The sequence below is a fragment of the Plecotus auritus genome, assembly GCF_963455305.1.
Source record: "Plecotus auritus genome assembly, chromosome: 3".
NCBI classification, from domain to species: Eukaryota; Metazoa; Chordata; class Mammalia; order Chiroptera; family Vespertilionidae; genus Plecotus; species Plecotus auritus.
Window position 1 is genome coordinate 124,729,486 of NC_137772.1, and position 21,397 is coordinate 124,750,882.

Genomic DNA, 21,397 nt, shown 5'->3' on the forward strand with positions numbered 1-21,397 from the left:
ACCAGACACCTGGACAGGAAACTCCATCCACGAATGGGTCAATAACACCCCAGACCCAACTATAGAGGCAGGAAGAATACAGCAGTGAGGGAAAGAGCATGAGTGAGTGAGGAAGTAAAAGAGGAGCGTGTGGTCAGGTGGTGTGTGTGTGTGTGTGTGTGAGAGAGAGAGAGAGAGAGAGAGAGAGAGAGAGAGTTAGATCCCACAGGACCTTCAGGGGCAGGCTAATCAGGCTAGCCTAACTAGGCAGATTCTGCTATCATTGCAAACAGTACCGGGAGGCCAGCTTGTCTTTAGAGGTCTAGCCATTTTGAAAGGGAGAGCTTGCTGTAACTGGGTTCTCAGCCTCAACTGTACCCAGAGTGCCCTCAGATAACACCTGGGACTCTACAGCCACCCCTGCCAGTGACATGCTACCTAGGCTGTGATCACACGGTCAACGAGGCTCCAGCCACCCTGGTCGCAGGCTCCTGTGAGTTCGGAAGCAGGCTCCCCTCTGACCAACCCAATGCTTTAGCCCAGGGCACTGCAACCATGTGAACAGCAGACACTTGAGCAGCCTGCTCCTGTCCAAGGAGCAGCAGCTGTGTGAGCAGCCATTTCTCCCATCTGAGGAGCAGCAACCACGCGAGCAGCTCGCCCCATCCGAGGAGCAGCAGCCACTTGAGCAACCCACCCACTACTGAGGAGCCCCCGCTCTGAGGAGCAGCAGCTATGGGCAGCCCACACCCTGCACCTGTCCAAAGAGCAGCAGCTGTGTCGCATGAGCAGCCAGCCACCTTCCAAGGAGTAGCAGCTGTGCAAGCAGCCCGCCCCCTTCTGAGGAGCAGCAGCTGTGTGAGTAGACTGTCCCTTTCCGAGGAGCAGAAGCTGCACGAACCACCTGCCCCCATCCGAGGAGCAGCAGTTGTGTGAGCAGCCAACCCCGATCTGAGGAGCAGCAGCCACACGAGCAGCCTCCCCCCATCTGAGGAGCAGCAGCCACATAAGCAGACCGCCCATGTCCAAGGAGCAGCAGCCCTGTGCAGTCTGCACTGGTCCGAGGAGCAGCACCCACACACAGCCTGTACCTGTCTGATGAGAAGGAGCCGGGTGAGTGACCCGTTCCTGTCGGAAGAGCATCAACAACATGAGCAGCTCACTCCCACGTGAGGAGCAGCAGCCACATGAGCAGAGCACCCCCCATCCAAGGAGAAGCAGCTGCACAAGTAACCCACACCCGTACAAGGAGCAGCAGCCCTGCAAGCAACCTGCCCTTGTTCAAGGAGTGGCGGCATCACGAGTAGCCCATCCCATCTGAGTAACAGCAGCAGCACGCAGCCAGCCCCCATCTAAAGAACAGCAGCCATGCAAGCAGTCCGCCCCTGGCCAAGGAGCAGCAGCCTTGTGAGCAGCTGGCCCCCGTCCAAGGAGCAGTGGACACGAGCAACCCGTCCCCATCCGAGGAGTAGCAACATCATAATCAGGCCACCCCCGTCCAAGGAACAGCAGCTATATGAGCAGCCTCCTCCACCAGCCAGAGGAGGCACCGCTGCTGCGAACAGCACTCACCAGAGGAGCCGCTGCCAACTGAGAAGCAGCTGCTACTGTAACTGCCCAAGGAGCAACCGCAGCCAGAGAAACCACTGCCACCCAAGGAGCAGCCCCTGCACAGCTGACATCTAGATCAGTCAGTGAGACCAAAAATGGGTAGACAAAGATACCCCCAAAGGAAAGAAAAGGAGGAATCGCCAGAAAAGCAGCTAAGTGAAACAGAGGCATGCAATGTGTGAGAAAAATAATTTGGAATAAGGGTCATAAAGTTCATAAACCGGATGGAAGAAAAAAATCAACACCTTATGTAAGAATCAAGAAAAAATGGATGAAAAAATCAACAACTTATGTAAGAATCAAGAAGAAATGAAGAGTGATATAGCTGCAATAATAAACACTATGGAAAGTTTCAACAGTAGACTAGGAGAAGCGGAGGACCGAACTAGTGAAGTAGAAGACAGGGAAGCAAAACACAGCCAAACTGAATTGCAACTGGAGAAAAAAATTAAAAGACAGGAGGAGAGCCTAAGGGAGCTATGGGACAACATGAAACGAAGCAACATAGGAATAATAGGGGTGCCAGAACAACAGGAAAAGGAACAAGGGTGAGAAGAACTATTTGAAGAAATAATGTCAGAAAACTTCCCTGATGTGGCAAAGAAAAAAGTCACACAAGCACAGAGAGTCCCAAACAGGATGAACCCGAAAAGACCCACACCCAGACACATCATAATTATGATGGCAAATATTCAGGACAAAGAGAGAATCTTAAAGGCTGCAAGAGAGAGACAGAAAGTTACATACAAGGGAGCTCCCATTAGATTATCAAATGATTTCTCAACAGAAACACATCAGGCCAGAAAAGAATGGAAGGAAATTTACAAAGTGATGCAAACCGAGGGACTGAATCCAAGAATACTCTATCCAGCAAGGATATCATTCAAAATTGAAGGGGAAATAAGGAGCTTCACTAGACAAAAAAAAAAAATGCTAAGGGAGTTTATCACTACCAAGCCAGCAATGCAAGAAATGCTAAAGGGACTGGTGTAAAAAGAAGAAATAAAAAGGTAAGAAGGAACACAGACACAAAAAATAAAAATGGCTACAAATAAGATCCTTTCAATAATAACTTTCAACGTAAATGGACTAAATGCTCCAATCAAAAGACATCGAGTGGCTGAATGGATAAAAAAACACAACCCATATATATGATGTCTGCAAGAGACCCACCTCAGAAAAAGCGACTCATACAGACTGAAAGTGAAGAGAAACATCTTTCAGGCAAATGGAAATGAAAAAAAAGCTGGGGTAGCAGTACCTATTTCTGACAAAATAGACCTCAAAGTAAATGCCATAACAAAAGATAAGGAAGGCCACTTCATAATACTAAAAGGATCGATACAACAAGAGGATATAACCCTGAAAAACATGTATGCACCCAATGCAGGAGCACCCAAATACATAAAAAAATACTCCTGGAAGATATCAAGGGAGAGATCAACAACAATACAATCATAGTAGGGGACTTTAATACACCACTGACATCACTGGATAAATCCTCTAGACAAAAAATAAGTAAAGAAACAGCAATTCTAAATGACTCACTAGATCAGATGGACCTAAATGACATCTTCAGAGCATTTCACCCCAAAGCCACAGAATATACATTCTCCTCAAGTGCACATGGGACATTTTCAAAAATATACCACATATTGGGTCACAAACAAAGTCTCCCCAAATTCAAAAAGATTGAAATCATATCAAGCATTTTCTCAGACCACAATGGTATAATATTAGAAATAAACTACAATAAAAACATTCCAAAAAATTCAAACACTTGGAAGCTGAATAGCATGCTATTAAACAATGATTGGGTTATCAATGAGATCACAGAAGAAATTTAAAATGTCCTGGAGATAAATGACAATAAAAGCACAACAATGCAAATACTATGGGACACAATGAAAGCAGTCATGAGAGGGAAGTTTATAGCTCTACAGGCCTACCTCAAAAAACAAGAAAAAATGGTAATAAATCATCTAACTCAACAACTCAAAGAATTAGAAAGAGAGCAACAAGAAAAGCCCACAGTGAGCAGAAGGAAGGATATAATAAAGATCAGAGCAGAAATGAATGACATAGAGACCAAAAAAACAATACAAAAGATCAATGAAATCAAGAGCTGGTTCTTTGAAAGGATAAACAAGATTGATGAACCTCTAGCCAGGCTCAACAAGAAACAAAGAGAGACAACCCAAATAAACAAAATCAGAAATGAAAGAGGTGAAATAACAACAGATCCCACAGAAATACAGAGGATTGTTAAAAAATACTTTGAACAACTCAATTCTAACAAACTAGACAACCTGGAGGAAATGGACACATACCTAGAAAAATACAACCTTCCAAAACTTACTCAGGAAGATACTAAAAAGCTGATAACTATGGAAGAAATTGAAGCAGTCATCAAAAATCTTTCAGCAAACAAAAGCCCGCGGACAGACAGATTCACAGGAGAGTTTTACCAAACATTCAAGAAAGAACTAAAACCTATCCTCCTCAGACTATTCCAGAAAATTCAAGAGGAATGAACACTTCCAAGCTCCTTCTATGAAGCCAGCATCATCCTAATACCAAAACCACATAAAGACAACACAATGAAAGAGAATTACAGTCCAATATCCCTCATGAATGTAGATGCCAAAATCCTCAACAAAATTCTAGCATATCGGATACAGCAGTACAACAGAAAGGTCATACACCATGACCAAGTAGGATTTATCCCGGGGATGCAAGGATGGTACAATATTCACAAATCAATAAACGTGATACATCACATAAACAAATTGAGAGATAAAAACCACATAGTCATATCAGTTGATGCAGAAAAAGCATTTGACAAAATCCAACACCCTTTCTTGATAAAAACTCTCAGCAAGGTGGGAATAGAAGGATCATACCTCAACATAATAAGAGCCATATATGATAAACCCACAGCCAACATCATACTCAATGGGCAAAAACTAAAACCATTTACCTAAGAACAGGAACAAGACAGGGATGCCCATTCTCACCACTCATATTCAACATAGTCCTGGAAGTACTAGCCATTGTGATTAGACAAGAAGAAGAAATAAAAGGCATCCAAATTGGAAAAGAAGAAGTAAAACTCTCCTTATTTGCAGATGACATGATACTGTACATAGAAAACCCTAGAGATTCCATCAAAAAATTATTAGACTTCATAAATGAATTTGGCAATGTAGCAGAATACAAAATCAATGCCAAGAAATTTATGGCATTTCTATACACCAATAATGAACTTACAGAAAGAGAGACTAAAAAAGCAATCCCATTTATCAACACACCAAAAAAATTAAGATATCTAGGAATAAATTTAACTAAGGAGGTAAAAGACCTATACATGGAAAACTACAGGACACTGAAAAAAGAGATAAAGACATAAACAGATGGAAGAACATACCATGTTCATGGATTGGTAGAATCAACATCATCAAAATGTCCATACTACCCAAAGCAATCTATAAATTCAATGCACTTCCCATTAAAATACCAATGGCATATTTCACAGACCTAGAATGAACTCTCCAAAAATTCATCTGGAATTAAAAAAAGACCCCGAATAGCTACAGCAATCCTGAGAAAGAAGAACAAAGTAGGTGGGATCTCAATACCAGATATCAAGCTGTATGATAAAGCCACTGTTCTCAAAACTGCCTGGTATTGACACAAGAACAGACATATAGATCAATGGAATAGAATAGAGAACCCAGAAACCGACCCAAACCACTATGCTGCATTAATATTTGACAAAGGAGGCATGAACATACAATGGAGTCAAGACAGTCTCTTCAATAAATGGTGTTGGGAAAATTGGACAGATACATGCAAAAAAATAAAACTAGACCACCAACTTACAACATACACAAAAATTAACTCAAAATGGATACCGGACTTAAACGTAAGACAGGAAACCATAAAAATACTAGAGGAATCCATAGGCAGAAAAATCTCTGACATATGCCTAAGCAATTTCTTCACCGATACTGCTCCTAGGGCAATGGAAACTAAAGAGAAAATAAACAAATGGGACTACACCAAAATAAAAAGCTTTTGCACAGCAAAGGAAACCATCAATAAAACAACAAGAAAGCCCACTGCATGGGAGAACATATTTGCCAATGATATCAATGATAAGGGTTTAATCTCCAACATTTACAGGGAACTCATGCGGCTTAACAAAAAGAAGACAAACAACCCAATCAAAAAATGGGCAACTTATCTAAATAGACACTTTTTGAAAGAAGACAGAAGGAAGGCCAAGAGACATATGAAAACATGCTCAAAATCACTAATCATCACTAATCATCAGAGAGATGCAAATCAAAACAACAATGTGGTATCATCTCACACCTGTCAGAATGGCTTTTATCAACAAGTCAACAAATGACAAGTGCTGGTAAGGATGCAGAGAAAAAGGAACCCTCGTGCACTGCTGGTGGGAATACAGACTGGTGCAGCCACTGTGGAGAACAGTATGGCGTTTCCTCAAAAAACTAAAAAAGGAAATCCCATTTGACCCAGTGATCCCACTTCTAGGAATATATCCCAAGAAACTAGAAACACCTATCAGAAAGGATATATGCACCCCTATGTTCACAGCAGCACAATTCACCATAGCTAAGATTTGGAAACAGCCTAAGTGCACATCAGCAGATGAGTGGATTAAAAAACTGTGGTACATCTATACAATGGAATAATTTGCTGCGGTAAAAAAGAAGGAGTTCTTACCATTTGCAACAACATTGATGGTGATGGAGAGCATTATGCTAAGTGAAATAAGACAAGCAGAAAAAAGATAAATACCACATGATCTCACTCATTTGAGGAATATAATGAACAACATAAACTGATGAACAAAAATAGATCCAGAGACAGAGAAACATCAAACCTCAGGGAAGGTAGGGACAGTGGGGGGTAAAGGGGAGAGATCAACCAAAGGACTTATATGCATGCATATAAGCCTAATCAATGGACACAGACAAAAGGGGGGTAGGGGCATGAATGGGAGGTGGCAGGTAATGGAATAAGGACACATATGTAATACCTTAATCAATAAAGAAATTAAAAAAGAAGTCAAAAAATATATTAATTGAGCATAGTGGTTTGGGTCGATTTCTGGGTTCTCTATTCTATTCCATTGGTCTATATGTCTGTTCTTGTGCCAGTACTAGGCTGTTTTGAGAACAGTGGCTTTGTAATACAGCTTGATATCTGGTATTGAGATCCCACCTACTTTGTTCTTCTTTCTCAAGATTGCTGTGGCTATTCGGGGTCTTTTTTTATTCCAGATGAATTTTTGGAGAGTTCTTTCTAGGTCTGTGAAATACGCTGTTGGTATTTTAATGGGGATTGCATTGAATCTATAGATTGTTTTGGGAAGTATGGACATTTTAATGGTGTTGATTCTACCAATCCATGAACATGATATGTTCTTCCATCTTTTTACATCTTTCTCTACCTCTTTTTTCAGTGCCCTATAGTTTTCCGAGTATAGGTCTTTTACCTCCTTCGTTAAGTTTATTCCTAGGTATCTTAATTTTTTGGGTGCGATGGTAAATGGGATTGCTTTTTTAGTCTCTCGTTCTGTAAGTTCATTATTGGTGTATAGAAATGCCATAAATTTCTTGGCGTTAATTTTGTATCCTGCTACATTGCTGCATTCATTTATTAAGTCTAATAGTTTTTTGATGGAGTCTCTAGGGTTTTTTATGTACAACATCATGTCATCTGCGAATAAGGAGAGTTTTACTTCTTCTTTTCCAATTTGGATGCCTTTTATTTCTTCTTCTTATCTAATTGCAATGGCTAATACTTCCAGTACTATGTTAAACAGGAGTGGTGAGAGTGGGCATCCCTGTCTTGTTCCTGTTCTTAGGGTAAATGGTTTTAGTTTTTGCCCATTGAGTATGATGTTGGCTGTGGGTTTATCATATATGGCTTTTATTATGTTGAGGTATGATCCTTCTATTCCCACCTTGCTGAGAGTTTTTATCAAGAAAGGGTGTTGGATTTTGTCAAATGCTTTTTCTGCATCAACTGATATGACTATGTGGTTTTTATCTCTCAATTTGTTTATGTGATGTATCATGTTTATTGATTTGCGGATATTGTGCCATCCTTGCATCCCTGGGATAAATCCTACTTGGTCATGGTGTATGATCTTTCTGTTGTACTGCTGAATCCGATATGCTAGAATTTTGTTGAGGATTTTGGCATCTATGTTCATGAGGGATATTGGCCTGTAATTCTCTTTCATTGTGTTGTCTTTATCTGGTTTTTGGTATTAGGGTGATGTTGGCTTTATAGAATGAGCTTGGAAGTGTTTCTTTCTCTTGAATTTTTTTGAGTAGTCTGAGGAGGATAGGTTTTAGTTCTTCCTTGAATGTTTGGTAAAACTCCCCTATGAAGCCGTCTGGCCCCGGGCTTTTGTTTGCTGGAAGCTTTTTGATGACTGCTTCAATTTCTTCCATAGTTATTAGCCTGTTGAGATGTTTAGATTCTTCCTGATTGAGTTTTGCAAGGTTGTATTTTTCTGGGATATCTTCATTTCCTCCAGGTTGTCCAGTTTGTTGGTATAGATTTGTTCATAGTATTTTTTAACAATCCTTTGTATTTCTGTGGGATCTGTTGTTATTTCTCCTCTTTCATTTCTGATTTTGTTTATTTGGGTCGTCTCTCTTTGCTTCTCGTTGAGCCTGGCTAGAGGTTCATCAATCTTGTTTATCCTTTCAAAGAATCAGCTCTTAGTTTTATTGATCTTTTGTATTGTTTTTTTGGTCTCTATGTCATTTATCTCCGCTCTGATCTTTATTATATCCGTCCTTCTGCTTACATTGTGCTTTTCTTGTTGCTCTTTTTCTAACTCTTTGAGTTGTAGGGTTAGGTAATTTATTACTATTGTTTTTTGTTTTTTGCAATAGGCTTGTAGAGCTATGAACTTCCCTCTCAATACTGCTTTCGCTGTGTCCCATAGATTTTGGATTGTTGTGTTTTCATTGTCATTTGTTGCCATGATGTTTTTTATTTCTTCTTTGATCTCTCTGGTAACCCAGTCATTGTTTAATAGCATGCTGTTTAGTCTCCATGTGTTTGATTTTTTTTTTATTGTTTTTATTATAGTTGATTTCCAGTTTTATGCCATTGTGACCTGAGAAGATGCTTGATATGATTTCTATCTTCTTGAATTTGAAGAGACTTTGCCTGTGACCCAATATATGGTCTATCTTTGAAAATGACCCATGTGCACTTGAGAAGAATGTATGTTCTGTGGCTTTGGGGTGAAATGTTCTGAAGATATTGATTAATTCCATCTGGTCTAGTGAGTCATTTAGGATTGATGTTTCTTTGCTAATTTTTTGTTTAGAGGATTTGTCCAATGGTGATAGTGGGGTATTAAAGTCCTCTACTATGATTGTATTGCTGTCAATCTCTCCCTTGATATCCTCTAGGAGTTTTTTTGTTTGTTTTGTTTTGTTTTATGTATTTGGGTGCTCCTGTATTGGGTGTGTATATGTTTACCAGAGTTATTTCTTCTCGTTGACTTGCTCCCTTTAGTATTATGAAGTGGCCTTCCTTATCTCTTTTTATGTCCTTCACTTTGAGATCTAATTTGTCAGATATAAGCATTGCTACCCCAGCTTTTTTTTTTTTCATTTTCATTCGCCTGAAAAACCTTTTTCCATCCCTTCACCCTCAGTCTGTGTGCGTCTTTTTTCTGGGGTGGGTCTCCTGTAGACAGCATATATATGGGTCATGTTTTCTTATCCACTCAGTTACCCTATGTCTTTTGATTGGGGCATTTAATCCATTTACATTTAAAGTTATTATTGATAGGTACTTGTTTGCTGCCATTTTTATTCTTTACTCTTGTGTTCCTTCTTTGCTTCCTATTTCTTCTTTTTACAGCAGACCCTTCAGTATTTCTTGCATTGCTGGTCTGGTGGTAATAAACTCCCTTAGTCCTTTTTTGTCTGTTAAGCTGCTAATTCCACCTTAAATTTTGAATGATAGCCTTGCTGGGTATAGAATTTTTGGATTCAGTCCCTTGCTTTGCATCACTTTGTATATTTCATTCCATTCCCTTCTGGCCTGGTGTGTTTATGTTGAGAAAACAGTTGGTATTCTAATAGAAGATCCCTTGTAGGTAACTTTCTGTCTCTCTCTGGCAGCCTTTAAGATTCTTACTTTGTCGTTGGTGTTTGCCAATTTAATTATGATGTGTCTTGGTGTGAGTCTTTTGGGGTTCAACTTGTTTGGGACTCTATGTACTTCTTGGACCTGCATAGTTTTTTTCACAGGGACGTTTCCTGTCATTATTTCTTCAAACAGGATTTCTATTCTTTGCTTCTCTTCCTCTCCTTCTGGTACCCCTATTATGTGAATGTTGTTTCATTTTGTGTTGTCCCAAAGCTCCATTAGGCTCTCCTTTTGCTTTTTAAGTCTTCTTTCCAGTTGCTGCTGTGTTTGTGTGTTTTTTTCCTACCTTGTCTTCTAATTCGCTGATGCGATCTTCAGCCTCTTCTAGTCTACTGTTTAAGCCTTCCATTGTGTTCTTTATTGCAGCTATGTCATTCTTCATCTCCTCTTGGTTCCTTTTTATGTTGGTGACGTTCTCATTCAGCTCCTTATAGTTCTCATTGAGTTGTGTGTATTTGTCATCCAGCCGTTTAAACATCCTTACAACCATTACTCTGAATTCTTTCTCTGATATGCTGCTAGCCTCAATTTCATTTAACTTCCTTTCTGGTGGTTCCTCTTTTTCTTTCCTTTGGGGATTGCTTTTTTGTCTTCCCATGTTTTGCTGTAACGTTTTAATTGTAGGTCCGATTGGTTTGATACTCTGGTTCTTTTGGGGATGGTGCTACTGGTGTGATCTCCCAGGTGTCCTGGGCTTATTAATCTAGGGTAGCTCCCTACTTGAGCTATTTGGGTTCTCTTCATGTAGGCCTGCAAGCTGGAGAGGCACAACTGCGGTGTCTAGAAGTCAGCAGCCATGAAGTGGGGGTGTCCCAATTTTTGCTGTCTTGTGCCCTTGATTGAAATTGCGCGTGCCCAGCAGGGACTCACAGTGGCACCCAGGAACTGTCTGTACGGGTGATGGGTCTCAGGAGGCCTGCACTCTGGAAAGTGGTGTCCAGAGTTCTAAAGTTGTGGGGTGAGCAGACTCAGCTTTTGCTGCTGCACCTGTGGTGGATATGCGCACACTCCCAGTGGAGGGTCACAGGGGCACCAGCAGTGCGTTTGCCAGCAAGGGGTGTTGAAGCACTCTGAAGGGCCCTGGCAGTGAAGCCGTGTAATTGAGGTGTCTGTGGGCAGGTATCCAGGATGAGTGAATTCAGAATTTCTACTGCCAGGGGGAGTGCGTCCCTCATTGTCTAAGATCACACCCAGCAAGTGCCCACAAGCAGGTCCCACAAGTGCCCTGTGGATAAACGGGCTCAGGGTGCCTGCTTGTTGGAAATGTGTGCGCGGACTGTGGTGGTGCTTTTGCCTGCGCAGAGCTCTGATGCACTTTGAGGGGCCATGGTGCTGAAGTTACGCAGCTGGGGTGTATGTGGCAGTTATTCAGGAAGAGGAAATTCAGAATTTCTACTGTGGGGTAGCGCGCACTTGTCTGTACAGAATCACACCCAGCAGGGGCTCCCAGTGGCTCCCAGGGCTGCTTATGGAGTGGTGTGTCCTGGATGCCTGCGCGCTGGAGACGCGAGAATATGATGTCCGGAGTTCTGCCGCTGGGGAAGGGGATGATGCACTTACTGCTGCTGGAACGGTGCACCTTTGGAGGTGGAGGTCCCAGGGTCCGCAGGTCTGTGGCTGGGGTAGCAGGATTTTGGCTCTAGTGGCTGCTGGGTCGCGGGCAGTGTCAAAGTCCTGTCTGGGTGGCGGTGCTGATGAGTTCCTAGAAAAGGCCGCTGTCCCCTTCAAGATGGCATGGGCTCTGTGCCCGAGTCCTGAAGTCCAGGGAGTGCCTGCAGCGGTGGTAGTCTCTCCTTGTCCAAGAGAGCCTGGTCTGCCAGCTCCTGTTGCTCCTGCAAGATTTAACTGTTCCTCACTCACTCACGCACGCACCACACACATCCACACACTCTCCTTTCATTCCCTCACTCACTCACTTCCTCTCCCTCACCTCTGCCCTGCCAGCCTCCTTCTTTCCAATATCTCTGTATTTATCTTATCTGACCTTTGCATTCAAGGTACCCACTTCTCATTCTTAAAACATTATTCTCCTAATTCCTCAGATACTACAGTTTTTCTAGTGTTTTGCCTGCTGCTCCCACTGTTCTTTTTCAGAATCTGTTGCAGGCTCTTCCCTGTCTCTTACACACACAACTTGTAAATGTTGGTTTCCAGGGATGTAGCCCTGGGCCCCTCCATCATTTCTCCCTGGGTGACCTCACCTCCCTCCTACCCCCCAGAAAAACAGTTCCTCTTCCCAATTTCCCCTTCTCAGTAACTGGTTCAGCCATCTGCTTAAGCAGAAAATGTGGCCATCATCCAGGATTCCTCCTCATCTTCACCCACCACTTCCAAGGCCTGTCATTTCTACCTCCTGTGGACACATGCATCTGAGTCCCCCTCTTCTCTCCAGGGCCAGCTCTGCACTGTCTTCGAAGCCCCCACCTGTGTTCTCCCAGTGACTTTCTGCAGGCTGTCTCATTTCCACTGCTACCCCTGCTTAATGTATTCTCCACCAAACAACCAGACTAACTTCTAAGAAAAAAGTCCTGTACATTAAAATGACATCTAACCTTAAGGATACACAGAAAAATAATTATTTCATCATTGAAATGGACACTTGCAAGAGTGTATATAAAGTAAACCACCAATAAAATAACTTTTTTAAATTGCATTGAAATGAACAAGTTTATATAAGATTTCAAGTGAGAAAGTATAACAGAAAAATTTAATCGAAATTATTCATCTTTTGATTATTCAGTTCAATAGAAATTATTCATCTTTTAAATTGATAGAATTTGCATAGGCATCATTATTTCTCCTTTCATTTAAAAAAGTTATTTACATTACCTTAATTTAGGTTTTGAAATAATAGCTTTCATTTTAAAAGCAGCAATACATGCAAGTAGAATTTAAAAATCAAGACTTAACAATATCCTTGCAAAAGGTCACCAAAGCCTTTTGCATATATGCTATCAAAATAAAACTTCTGAGTATAAGAGCTGCCTGAAATGATCTAATCAAATAAAAATCACTTAACTAATGCTCATCCTTTGTTATGGTATAAGAAGAAAATTTAACTCTTACAAAGGTTTCATATACCTATGGACTTGTCGATTTACTTTTTTAAACAAACCCTTAATCCTTAACCTTTCCTGTACTACCCTGGAAGTTAAAATGGCTTTTAACAATTTCAAGGACACATGGAAAAGTAATTCTCTCACCTTTGAAACTGTCAGTAATTTTTCTTTTGAGCTTATAGAAGTTTCCCTGTTAACATGAAAGACTCCAGAGTCTGATAACCTTTTTAAAACAGAAAACAGATTGTTTTATCACGCTGCCCAAAACCTTCCCATTGCATCTCCGATAAGATCCACATGCCTTCTCCAGAGTCCCTGCATGCTGGGCTTTACATTCCCCACTTTATCCCGTCCCCCTGTGTCTCCAACTCCACACGTGAAGCCACACTGGCTTCCTCTACATCCCTGAGACACTCTCTACTGTTTTGGTTAGTGTGTATGAGTGTGTGTGTGGGGGGGGGAGGTGGCAGGGGGGTGCGGGGGAGGAATTATCTTGATTTTTTTTGTCTATGAAACTTTGCACAAGCTTTTTGCTCTGTCCAGGGACACTTTCCCTTCCACGTTCTGCTGACCTCATCGCACCTTCCAGGACTTATCTCAAATACCACCTTCTAAGAAAAGCCCAGCAGGCAGAGGTTTCTGGTGGAGGAACATGGGCAGATTAGAAAAACAGTCATCTCTCTTTAAAGTAAGTAGATAAATATCTCAAATTCACTGTCTGGTTGGTAAAGTAGCACTTCCTTGTATTTGTTATCTATTCATCCACAAAGTGAGAGGTGACTTTGCTTGGCCAGTGTTTGGCTGAGCACCATGGGACCAGCAGAAATTGGCAGAGAAACTCTATGGGGTCCACCCAAGTCCTTCAGCTGCCAGAGCCTTGGCAGTGTTTGATTGGTCTGCCCAGGTTCTGCTTTCTCCCATTGATAAATGAACCCCAGGTCTTATATCAGGCTCCCAGAGGCAGAGCTGAGATGGGGACTCTTGTACAAATGGTACATTGGGAGAGGGCTGACAAGAAGAATCCGGAGGTTGGTGAGGGAAGCAGGAAAGGGGAGAGGAGCAGGGAGGGAAGCAGCTAAGAAAAGATGCAATTTGGGGTGAAGTCTAACTTCAGCCTGAAAGTGACACTCTGGAACATGAATAGCACCACAGAGGTGTCTCTCTTTAAAGCAGAGGTCTGGGCTTTTGTCTCCCTCTTATCAGTTGGTCATTGGCTGAGGGCACCTTGGCAGTGGGGGTACAGGTCACCTCACAGACCTTAGGTGGCTCCTGTCTGCACAGGCTGGTGCGTCCTCTAGGTAAAAGGGATCTGGGTGGGAAACCAAAAACTCAGGATCATCTTAGGGCAGAACTTATTCTTAGCACCATTCATATTTGAGGCACCATTCACATTTGGGGCTGGATAATTCTTTATTTTGGCGGGGGGATCATTCTGTGCATTATAGAATGCTTACCAGCATTCCTGGCCTAACCCCTTAGATGCCAGTAGTATACCCACACACACCCCCAAATCCGCACCCCCCCCCCGCCCATCCCCACCTGCATCTCTAGACATTGCCAAATGTCCCCTGGGAGGCAAAATTGCCCTTCCCTTCCCAACCATCCCACTATTCTGTGTCCTCGGCCAATCTGGAGAGGGAGCTCCCAGCCATTGAACTGCCTGTTCACAAGGGCTGTAGAATCCCCCACACACATTTCATTGTGTTTAAGAGAGGGAGAAGGAGAGAGAGAGAGAGAGAGAGAGAGAGAGAGAGAGAGAGAGAGAGAGAGAGAGAGAGACATATATGTAGTGGGGAGCCTAAGTTTCTCTGAATATGACTTGCTAAACTAAGACTAGGTCAAGCCAGAATGAAAAGAAGGATCATTAATCTGATAGTTATTTAACAAAGAACATTAACAGAATTAAGTGACTGAGTGAACACTTGGGGTAAAGGAGAGGCTGACTGCCAGGTTTCTGGCTTTGGCAAATGCAAAGACAGGGTGAAAAGAGCAAGTCTGGAGGCGGAAGGACCAGGTAAAATTTGGATATGTTGAATCTGACAAGCTATGGCTGCTCCCCCAGACTACTCGCTTAGAAGAATCCCACAATGCAAGCCACGGAATGAGAGAAAATATTTACAAATGACATTCTGATACAGGTTTAATATCCAGAATATATAAAGAATTTCTACATTTCAACAACAATCCCAAAACACCAAAAGCATCTGTTTTAAAATGAACGAAGGACTTGACCAGGCATTTCTCCAAAGAAGATATACAAATGGCCAATAAGCACATGAAATGATGCTCAACATCACTGATCTCTAGGGAAATCCAAATCAAAATCACAGTAAGATACCAACTCACACCCATTAGTATTGCTAATATTTAAAACAAACAGACAAACAAAAAAAAACACGCCCTGGTTCAGTTGGTTAGAGCATGGTCTGGCACACCAAAAGGTTGCAGGTTCAATTCCCAGACAGGGACATAGCTAGGTTGTGAGTTCAATCCCCTGGTCTGGCACGTACAAGAGGCAATCCATCAATGTTTTTCTCACATATCCTCACATTGATATTTCTCTCTCCCTTCCTTTCTCTCTAAGGATCAATAAATACATAGCCTCAGGTGAGGATAAAAAACAAACTAACAACAACAACAACAAAAACCCCACAGAAAATAGCAAGTGTTGGCAAGGATGTGGAGAAATTGGAACCCTTATGCACTGTTGGTGGAGTTGTAAAATGGTGCAGGCACTTGGAAAACAGTATGAAGTTCCTTAAAAAATTAGAAATAGTATTACCCAGTAATTCCACTTATGAATATATGAATAGATAGGTAGTATCTCCAATAGAATTGGAAGCAGGGTCTCAGAGTTATTTGTACACCCATGTTCATTGTAGCATTATTCACAATAACCAAAAGGTGGAAGAAACCCAGGTGTCCATCAATAGCTGAGTGGGATAAAGAAAATGTGATGTATACATACAAGTAATTATTATTGAGCCTTAAAAGGAAAGGAAATTCTGACATATGCTGTAACATGATAAACTTTTTAAAATTTATTTCTTTTTATTTTTTATATTTCAATTGTAGTTGACATTTAATATTATATTAGTTTCAGGTGTACAGAACATGGAGAAATATTGAGGACATTTCTACTTTCTGTCTCTATGAATTTGACTATTAGAGAATTTGACTATTCATACCTTATATGAATGAATCTTAAGGACATTATGCTCAGCGAAACAAGCCACAGTCACAAAAGGACAAATATTGTGTGATCCCACTTATATGCAGTATCTAGAATAGTCTAATTCATAGATGGTAGAATCAAGGTTACCAGGGACTGGGGTTAGGGGAGAATGGGGAGTTGCTTACTGAAGACAAAGTTTCAGTTTTGCAAGATGAATAGAGTTCTGGAGATTAGCTGCATAACAATGTGAAGGTACTTAACACTACTAAACTGTACACTTAAAGTGGTTTAAATGATTTAAAAAAGAATTCTATGATATTCGTAGAGAAAAAAAGCTGCTTGACAATATAAAAGTAAAGTAACTGGTCTCTATAAACAGAAATTGGCATATTTTTCCTATTTTCCTAAAGCCAGTTATACTCTTATATTGATTAGTAGTATATTATTTAAATTGGGGGGTTGGTTTTTAAGATCTATTTGTTCTAGAATACATTTTAAAAGACAAATGCCAAATTAGAAACTTAGATGAAAATATTGATACTTTGGAGAGGCGCTTACACTTTCAGAATCCTCTGTTGCCCTGAGAAGGCCACTTCTTCAGGTGGTGTCCCAGCCGGCCTTCCCACGCAGACCCCCCCAGACAGTGTTTGCATGCTTCATTACTGGGTTGGCAAGAGGGCGTTTCCTGAATAACGTTCACTTGCAGATGAATAAGACTTCCTCAGAAATCCAGCTCTGGAGTGGGAGCACTGCTTCCTCCTGCCATGACCTAGCGTCTCACACCACCTCCCCACCTCCGGAATGAGGGGTCTGGAGAGGACCAGTGCACTTACTCCTTCCCAACTTCATTTCTGCCCAATTTGACATCATTGAAAAGCAAAACTTCCATACAGATGCATTCATTCACTCAACAAACATTTATTGAATACAAGTCACTGGAAGATAGCCATTAAAACTGGGAACAGAGCTTTTTTCTAAGTCCATTTTATTAAGATATCATTTACATACAGTAAAATGCACCATTTTAAGTGTGCAGTTCCATGACTTTGACAAATGCATATCCTATGAGCATCCCCACAATCAAAATATAGAATATTTCTATTGCCACCCCCCCTAAGAGTTCTCCTGTGCCCCTTTGTAGGCAAGCCCTCCCCTCACTCCCCTTCCCTGGCAACCACTAATCTGATTTTTCTCCCTATTGTTCTGCCTTTGCCAAAAGTCAAGTAAATCATACAGTATGTAGCTTTTCTGTCTGGCTTTGGAGATTCATCCACATTGTTGCATGTATCAGTAATCCATTCCTTTTCATTACTGAGTAGTATTCTATTGTGTGGATATACCACAATTTATCCATTCACTAGTTGATCAACACTTAGCTTGTTTCAAGTTTTCAGCATTATGAATAAAGGTGCTAATTTGCATATGGGTCTTTGTGTGGACATTGTTTTCATTTCAGCACTGAGAAAACATAATTCCAAACCCTATTTTTTTGTAGTAATACAAAAATACCTAGGAGGGGGATTGTTGAGTTGTCTGGTAAGTATATGTTTAAGTTAATAAGAAACTGCTCAACTGTCTCTAAAATCCCTTTGGATTCCTACCAGCCATATATGCCAATCCCAGGTGTTCCGCATCCTTGCCAGCCAGACAAAGCTTTTTGCTAACATCAGCATCTTAACTATTTCAAATCTGCAGTAATCATGACCATTACATCTTCAGCAATGTGCGGTCATATCTTTAAACTTCCCGTTCTATAAACAGGCTCAGAAATATGCAGCGCCTGGTTCTTTCCATAGTGTACACTTTTCTTTATAAAACAGTAATATAAAAGTGCCTTCATGATCTCAGTGAGTTTAAAGAATTGCAGCAGGGCAGAGTTAGCCCTTAGCCAGAGGCAAGTAGACAGATAACAGAATAGTACTAGTACATGCTCAGTGTTAGAAGGGATCTTTAAAGCCCTTCTCTCCACCCACCTCGCCACCATGGGATGCTTGAATCCTGTCTTACTCTGTTCCTGGCAAGGGGTTATCCAGGTTTTGTGGCATCAGGCCTCTCACTTCCTCCTGGGGCACTGTATTAACCAGGAGTTTGTCTGTTATCAGATGATATGGTCACCAGGATTGTGTTAGCTGTGGACAGTGACTCTCTACAGGCTTCTTCAGCTCATTGCTCTTCATTTGGGTTATGGAAGCTGACATAATTCCAAACCCTATTTTTTTTTTTTTTTGTAATTCAAAGTTTAATAACAAACATGATTTTTTCACAATTCTTTGTGAATAACACAATTACATGGCTTATAAGGAATGTTTAAAATATCATATTCATTTAAAGCTCTTCATAGATTATTTACATTTTTGCATAATTTCTGTCAAGTTCCTATATCAATTTTTATTATTTTTTTAATTTAAATTCTTTATTGTTTAAAGTCTTACATAAATTTCCTTTTTCCCCCATTGACCTCTCCCAGCCACCCCTACTCCCCAGCACATGTCCTCACCCCTGCCCCCCACTATCTGTGTCCATTGGTTATTCTCAAATGCATGCACACAAGTCCTCCAAACCCTATTTTTATCAGATATCTCTTCAGATATTTGAAAGCAGCTCTCATGTCTTGTAAAGTATCTTCTCTTATCCAGACTAAACATCTCTAGTTCTTTTGACCTTCCTTAAGCATGACTGACAGGTTCTTCTTCTCCAGCCTGTCTCTCTCCTCTCAAAGGATACAGCTATATCTAAGATCTGCCCCAGAGCGGGAGCTCGGGACTGAGCCCAGACCTAAATAGGTCTAGCAAACAGGGAACAGATTCTCTGCTTTTAATGTACCCTAAGGTCACACTCATTTTTGACAGAGGCCTCCGGAGCCTCATCCTGAATTTACCATCTGTGTGTCTGACTAGTTAGTTGTTATTCCCCAATCTGTATTTGCAGAATCAAATGTTGTGTGACTCAAGAGAAGGATCTTAAAGGTTCTCATATAGATTTACCTGCTGCTCCAATTTGCTTTGGCTGACTCTGATTTTATAATCAATTATGTTTATGATCTCAACTTTTTGTCACAAACGTTGATAAACAGGTCTGTAATATCTTTGTTCAGCAATGTGTTATGTCCTGTGCACTTGGCCAGGCGCGGGGAATAATACAAAGATGAATCAAATGGGGGCAGTCTCTAGAGGAGCTCAGAGGATTGCGAGGGATGAGGACATCAGTCTATTCTGAACTGTATTTAGTATGTGGTTAGCCCACATTCTGGCCACATCCCCACTGTCCTGGTCCCATGTTCCCTAATCTCAAAATATTACATGAACTTATTCACATGGATGTAAAAATAACTGAAAAGATCATATATATAGAATGAAGTCAATAATGAGCTCCTGGAGTGGCTCAGCCTACAGGAACAGGTGAATAATAAGTGTGTAAGTAATGGGAGGAAATTGTGTTTTAGGGTCTAAAACTTACTCCAAAGTAATGGTTCTCAGGCAGTGCACTTTGGGCAGTGTCTCCGAGGCTGCTGGGAAATACAGGCTGCAGCTGAGCCTCTTAAGAGGTCCTCTTAAGCCTGGTCCTCAAAATCCAGGTGGGAGGAAGGCGTGCATTCTTCAAAGACACTTTACTGCACCACAGCACTTGCAGTTCTCTGCTTGGTTGTTGCTCCCCTCTGATCTAGCAAAGTGTGCACATAGGTGATGGTGAGTCCTTTACTCCTTTATGTTAGGAAAGGGAGATGCAATCACACATGGGAAGGAGGGCTGTGTTGCTGACATCTAGGATCCCAAGGAGCAAACCTTTGGAAAAGAGTTGTTTCCTCAGGAAATTCTTTCTCAGCCTCCTCTTCCAGAAAACCCCTGATCTCAACCCCTGCTCCAGAAAGGTTTCCTGCATTGCCCCGGAAGCAGGCTTCTTACCCAGAATGTGACAGTTGCCAATCAGTGTAAAGGACAACGTTTGAGCCGCCTGTGTGACTTATTTTTTTATTTCCTCATTTCCCCTGGAATAGTGTTCCCACACACACCCGCACCTCCGCCTCGCACCGGTGAGGGCAGGCGGGGCTCCAGGAGCGCTTTGGGGTTCTGTTGTTTACTTACTTGTCCCCGAGTTTTTGTTCGGCCAGGGAAGTTGCGCTGCGGCTCCTCGCATGTTATTTATCTTTTCCTGCGAGGGACTTGTGACAGCCCAGGGTGTTGTGTATCCTGTGAGATTGTTTATCACCCAGCCCCTGCCGTGGCCTGAGCAGCCTCCTTGCCGGCACTTCACGTCCCGAAACCCGACTACGTGAGCAAGCGAAGGGCGGGAGGTCACACTGGGTGTTGGGTTGAACCCGCGTCCCCTGGAGCCTGGGCGGCGTGTCCTCAAGCGGAGGCCTGCCCCCGAGCGACCAGATGACATTAACCAGACAGCTGGCTGCTCCAGCTACTCTGGGAAGTCACCTGTGAGAGCCACCAGCTCCCACGGTTGTCCCAGCGGATGGGGTGGTCGTGACCCCAAGACTAAGTGCCCCCGCCGGTTCCACCCTAGCCCCGCGCCACCGCGGCCAGGTGCAGATCGGGGCTCACTGTCCCGTCACCCGAGGGGGACCCTATCCGAGCGGCTGGCCCTCGGCCTGCGTTCAACGAGCGGGGTTCGTTCCCACCAGTCCAGCCAAAGCCCCGCGCACTGGCACCTCCTGGAGCGACCCTCGCTCGGGCTCAAGGGGAGCGGCCTGGCACGGGGTGCACAGGAGCGCGGGAGGCTTTCCGTTCTGGAGAAGCGCGCCCGGCGCCGGACGGAAAGGGGCGGCGCCCCGCCTCAGCCCGACGAGCCTATAGCACACGCACGCGCGCGCACTCACACTCACACTTATGGGGGAAGATCAAACGCTCACGGCGGCCCGAGGTCTGTTTTCTCAGGCCTCCGTCCCCCATCACCACATTGTTAGCGGGACAATGGGCTCCTGTGTCAGTCTTGTTGGCACCAGTTTTGTACGATGCAGGAAACAGCATTTCCTCTCGGTGCTGGAAAATTAACTTGGATCGTGCTTTTCCCTTTTTATTGAGAATCCGCACACACCCCGGGAAACCCGAGCTCCCGGAGAGGGGAAGGAGCGGCCGCAATAGACATCCTAGCGTCCTGCGTCCTGCCCTGGCTGTCCCCTTCCCGCTCGGCTCCGGCTCCGGCTCCGGCTCCGGCTCTGGTCCTGCCAAAGGAGGAAACTCGCAGCCCTGAACAATGAGATGGCCTGTGTCTCAGCAGTGACCCTCCCACTGGGGCTGTCAGGCTGCCTGTGCCAAGCCGCAGAGCCCACGCGTGGCCCGCTCTGCTTTGAAGGGGAACTTGGCAGAAGGGGCTCCCCACTGCCAAGGGACCCTCACCTTTG